At 38.8% G+C, this 6,000-nt stretch overlaps 1 long non-coding RNA gene across 1 annotated transcript; it reads left to right on the top strand.

Annotated features, from left to right (window-relative positions):
* The first annotated feature begins 216 nt into the window (after positions 1-216).
* On the top strand, positions 217-5,861 carry LOC123604009. Its single transcript, XR_006715183.1, has 3 exons — positions 217-464; positions 1,891-2,012; positions 5,656-5,861. It is a non-coding gene; the product is annotated as an uncharacterized LOC123604009 (long non-coding RNA).
* Positions 5,862-6,000: the final 139 nt, after the last annotated feature.

Raw genomic sequence — 6,000 nt, 5'->3', positions numbered from 1 at the left:
ATCCAAGTGGAGATGTCTAGTATCTGCTGGACAAGAGAAAAATTGTTTACAATTCCCATTCAGAGAGAAAGTTAGAATCACAGGCAATGCAATCATGGACACTTGGGGGGATGCCAGCATTTCAGGGAAAGGCAGATAAGATGGGTCACTTAAAGAGAACAAGCCTGTAGTGGAACAAAAGTACTCATGTATGAGTCAGCACCCCTCTACATGGCTTTTCCTCTATTTCTCATCCATGCTTTAAGAAGAAACCTGTATTTGGCCTCTCATTTCTTGTTTCTTCCCCTTTCCAAAATAGTAGAGAAACAAAAGGCAAGCAAATCAATATAATAAAGAGATGGATGAAAAAGAACCTCCCATCTAGAGCTCCAGAAGAGAATTTTGGAGACTGTGGTATGAGAGGATCCAGATCAGCTGTGTGATTTAAGATTTAAGGAAACTTATGAGTATTCTAGGAATCTTTGGTAAGTGTGGTGAATCAGAGTCCCTTTAATATTCTTTGAGGGATGTAAGGCTAAGTTGCTTTTACCTGTTGCTCTGGGCATCTCTGAAAAGTCTCTGCATTGAGACTGAACAACATGACATGACAGATTTACCAGAGTTTTAAGAAGGAATCATCAGGGAGGTAGGAGGCACACAGGATAAAGTAATGCCACAGAAACCAATGACACAAGGGAGCAGTCCACAGCCCTGTGTGTTGCTGAGAGATCAGATGAGCACAGTTAACTTCTGCCAATGTAGGTTTTGGAAGAGTTGAGAATCAGAAGTCAATGGGCCAAGAATAAATGGGAGATGACGAAGTAGGGCAATGAGTTCAATCTACTCTAACAAAAAGCTTGACTGATACAGAGAAGAATTCGAAGTAGCTCATGGGAAATAAAAAGACCATTTGAAGTGAAACATCAGTTTATGCATGTTCCAAGTGATTGATCTGAGCAGGTATTTTCAATTCAAATGCTTTGATTCTCTCTTGCTCAGTAGTCAGAGGCCAGCTCCTCTTCCCTGATGATTTAATCTCAGAGCCACTTCCCTCATTGTTGGTCAACAATACATTACTTTCATGGAATAATGCTAAAGGAGGAGTAGCAAATTAGAAAGAATTGGGCTTTTATACAAGAATATTTGGAAGAGGACTTCCCATGTTTTGTCCTATGTACTCACTAGAGCAGTTTTGTTTGATTTTTTCTTTTTCTTTTTTTTAGCTTAGAAAATTCCCTTACAAAAATTACAGAACGTCAAAAATGAAGTCATCTGACTTCAATTCTCTTTTAATTAAAACGTTTTAAAGTATATCTACCTATTCAGGATACAGTAATTATGGTGTCCCTATACAGGCTAGCATTTGTGCATACTAGGTCTCGAGCTTATCCTGAATGAGGCAATAACTTCTTTACAGAGGAAGATTTACCTATGAGGAGAAAAGTTAAACCCATGACCATCCTTACGTTCCTACCTGCAAATTCAAAATGCTGTTCTTTGATGATTTCTAGTCAAGATCAGCTTGCCTGAAAATAGATTTGACAATAGTGTGCTACAAAAGTAGCAAATTATCTTTAAATTATTGTAGTAGAGCTGACATTCTGCTATTAGACATCCATTTGTTAGGGTTTGGTATTTTCCTGCCTCAAAATGTCCGATTAGTGCTACACTAAATGTGATCTATAGAATAGGGGCCCAGGCCACACCAGGAATGTGTTAGAAATGCTAATTTTCCCATCTCACTCTAGATCTGCTGAATCAGAACTGCTGGAGGGTAAGGCCCAAGAATCTGCATTTTAACAAGGTCTCCATGTGATTCTCTGATCTGCTGAAGCGTAGGAAGTGCTGTTGTAGGCTCCTGGGACAGATCCCTGTCGTTTGTGTGTGACGTGTCTTCCTTTGCCCCTCCAGCTCCACAACCCTGCATTCTCACACCGCTGTGTCTTAAGAAGCTGATCTATATTGATAATACCAGCAGTGTCCTCTGGGGTTTGACTGATAGAAGGCACCAAAAGGAGATGAACGTTCAAAGGGTGAGGTAGACATTTATTTTTCCCCAATGCCGTTCCCACAAGGTCATCAGGACCGTCAGATTCCTTTACTGCAGGTCATGGCTTCCTAACATCGGCCTTCTCTCCACAGCTCTCCCTGACTCAGTCTCCTCTCCCCTCTTCTTGCTTCCTGGTGCCAATGACTTGCCCACCACTATTAATAGCCCTAGGAAGCTGCAATGTCCTTTCTCTGTGATTCAACTCAATCCAACTGATAATATGTAAATAGTCATTTTATGATACTGTCTTCAAATCACCCAACTTAAGTGTGCCATCTGTTTCCCTTCAGGACCGTGACTGACAAAATCCATAGGTTCCCAATGCCTAGCATAAAGGTTAATAACTATTTACAGAATAAGGGAATATATATATGAAAAGGAGTAACCCACCTCATGAACATCAGTTATTAGTAGCTTAGTGACTTTATAAGGTTTTTTTAAATGCCATCCAACAGGCTAATTTGAAAACAGGATATGGATTTTGACAGGCATGACATCCAGAGCACTGGCTTTGGCAAGTATCAGCATGAACACAACCCCACTGCATTAAGTGTCAGGTGACTGATCTCAAAGAGCACCAAACTTCACTGCCCTCACGCTGTTTTAGTTTTGAACACAACCACAAAGGAGGGAAAGACATGGTAGACAATTCAAAAGTAATGAATAAACCTTCAGGAATTAGCAAGGATGGTTGGTGGGAAAAGAGAATCTTATGGCAATAAATTAAATCCTGGCTCTTAGGGGAGGTAAAAAAAAAAAAAAAAAAAAAAAAGTCTAACTGGTGAATGCTTAAGATGTGACAATATTAGGGACAAAGCTCTAATGCTTGAAATGGTGCCATGCGTGTATTATTATTCAACAGGCCATTTTCTTTGATCAAAGAAGAGACCTACAAATATTACCATTCCTATCTTAATAGGATGGAATACTGATACTTGTTAACCGACCTATGGTACACTCCCTAGCCTTTGCCAGTATTGGAAACCACAGGGACTATGAATCAAAAAGCCTCAGAAAACTTAGCAGTTTGGGACCAGTGCACAACTCCTCCTCCATACTCCATCACCTTATTTTATTTCCCCCAGCTAAAGCACTTCTGTAAGCCATCTGTAAGCACTTATCACTGTACACACAAACTCAAATAGACTATGGACATTGTTTAGAGTTATGATATCCTGGCTATGTATCCTATAGATTTTTAAAATTCTTTTCTAAGAGCAACTGGATTTACCAATTAGCTTATCCAAACAGACAATCCTGGGAAGTTTTTTGTGTTTTTTTTTTAAACAAAGTTTCCGTCTGCAGCATAATGTTGTTATACCCAGACTTGCTTCCCTCATCACTGCTTTCACCCAATGTTCCCTCAACACATCTTGATTCAACTCTTCAAATTTCTATTCTGGCTCACCACATGTCAAATCTTGCTAAGCAAATGGAGAAACAACACTCAACATATCTCTTCCTGTCAACGGCAACATCTGTGTTCAAGTCATTAAAGACTAGAACCTGCATTTCATCCCACTGTTTACTCTCATATCAAACTCCGCAAGGAATGTACAGAAGAACTTTCCCTTATTATTATGGACTGAGGTATGCAAGGGCTCAGAATCAGCGCTCTTGTATTCAGTATCTTGTGCCTTGATTACTAATTAAAGTAACTAATCTCCAACTAATTCTTCAATCACATGATGCATGTCTTGCCTGAGAGAATGCAAATTTAGCTACTCTGCCAGACACAGTATACCTTCTACTGAAGATGGGGAAATTGTAGTCACTAGTACGAAATGTCATCTTAAGTCATTTTAACCCCAGAATAGTAGTTTCTATATCTGTACCTAAGTTTTTATATATTTGTCTCTGCAAGGATTATTTCTACTTGAAGACACCGAGTGCCAGGAGATTCAAGTTCTCAAAGCAGAAAGTTACTAAAGCCAAAATATTTACTGTGCCCAAGAAATGACACGTAGTCCAGGAAGAAATGAAAACGTTTGGGTAGCTAGTAATTTGCAATATTTTGAAACCCACCTGAATAAATTGTGAATGAAGGAATCACCCCCTTCATCTAAAAAGCTTAGTAGAAGAGTTACTTTATGTATATTTGAAAGGAAGACTTTGTGTTTTAAAAAATCAGTAGGAAAGAAATATTGACAACAGTTGGTTGTATGTGCAGGTTTCATCTCCTCACTATATTCTATTCTATTCACTATATACTAAGTGACCATCCTATCAGACTATTCTGTTGGAAAATTCAGTCACTTCAAACTCAGCAAACCCAAAATAGATCTGATCACTCCTCCCCTTCCACTATTCTCTTATCTTCATTGTTAGCTCTGTGAATGGTAATCTACTTACCCAGAGGCCCAAAGCAAAACTTCTACTTATCACACTCAGATCCTTCACTTTTTATTCTTCTCAACTGCCAATGACTTCATTTCGTACCTCAACATTTCTCACCTGCGTGAGTGAAAGACCCTTCTCATTAGTCTTTCTGATCCCAGACTATTTGCCTTTTCATTAATTCTCCATACGTAAGTCAAACTGGTTTTCTGAAAATACAAATATGATTCTTGGCTTAAATGTCTTCCAGTGGCTCTTCATAATCTTTCAGTGATTCTTCAAAAAATCCAAACCCCTTATTATGGCACACAAACTTCTTTATTACCTGGGTCCAGCCTATACCTTCAGCCTTTTTCTTGCTACTTTCCATCTCTCATTTATTCTCAAACTGTAACAAAGTAACAGTTTTTCTGAACAAGGCCTGGTGTCTCTCTGTCTGGCTTTCACATACTAGCTTGGATCTGTCTGAACTGAGATGTCTCTGACCCCAAAGCACATTTGGCAACGTTTGGAGACACTTTTGATTGTCAGGATCGAGAGGGGTACCACCGACACATACAGGACAGCCTCCCTCAATAAAGAATTATCCAGCCCAAAATGTCAACAGTTCTCTGGCTGAGAACTTTAACCTGGCCCCTCTTCCACTGTGTGACAGAAACTAATTATTTATGGTATTTATTCTTGATCTTTCAGTAATCAAATCTCCCAAGTTTTAGCTGGGCACACAGAATCTTATCTGGACTATATTCCCCAGCTTCTACTGCACCCAAGTGTAGGCATTTGTGTGAACCCAAGTCGGTTACCCTTGGAAAGGCTCCCTGTAAGGTTGACTCTTGGCTGGCATCTGGAAACTCAGATGTCAGGAGAGTTGCCACCAGTCCCTGTAAAGAGTGGCTCACTGTGCCCAAACTGCATTATTTTAATGCAATTTTATATATATATTATATATATTTTATAATATATATTATATATTATATATATTTTATAATATATATTATATATATTTCATAATATATTATATATACTATATATATTTTATAATATATATTATATATATTTTATATAGTTTATGCTGAACACCTGCTTTGATTGTAATAAATCTTGGCCATGAATAAGGCTATATGCTGAGACCTATAGACACTTCTACTGACTAACACTAGCAAGAAGTCTGGGGACACCTAACAAAACATGCAACTAAGTTCTGGCCAGTGAGAAGTGAATAGAAGTCAACTTCTGGGTCACATCCTTTAAATAAATTGTTGGCTCTTCTTCTTTCCCCTCCCCTATAGCTGGATTGTTGATGTAGTACTCACCAGCCAACTTCAGTCAGGTGGAGAATGACCATATCCTAGAGCAGAGATTGGCAAACTTTTTCTGCGAAGAGGTCATATGATCTGCATGGAAACTAATTATCTCTGCCATTGTAGCATTAAAGCCGCCACAGACAATACTTAAATGAATGTGTTTAGCTGTGTGCCAATAAAACTTTATTTACAAAAACAGGAGGTGGGTTATTTTGCCTGTGGGTCATAATTTGCCAATGTCTGCCCTAGAGGACAGAGATAGATTTTAAGAGATAATTCTCCATGGATTTAACTTTTCTGCTGATCTGGTGAGCAAAGGCATTGACTACC

This window comes from Leopardus geoffroyi, chromosome A1 (assembly GCF_018350155.1).
Source record: "Leopardus geoffroyi isolate Oge1 chromosome A1, O.geoffroyi_Oge1_pat1.0, whole genome shotgun sequence".
Lineage (NCBI taxonomy): Eukaryota > Metazoa > Chordata > Mammalia > Carnivora > Felidae > Leopardus > Leopardus geoffroyi.
Note: the sequence above shows the minus strand (reverse complement) of the source record. Positions and strands in the feature narration are given on the sequence as shown.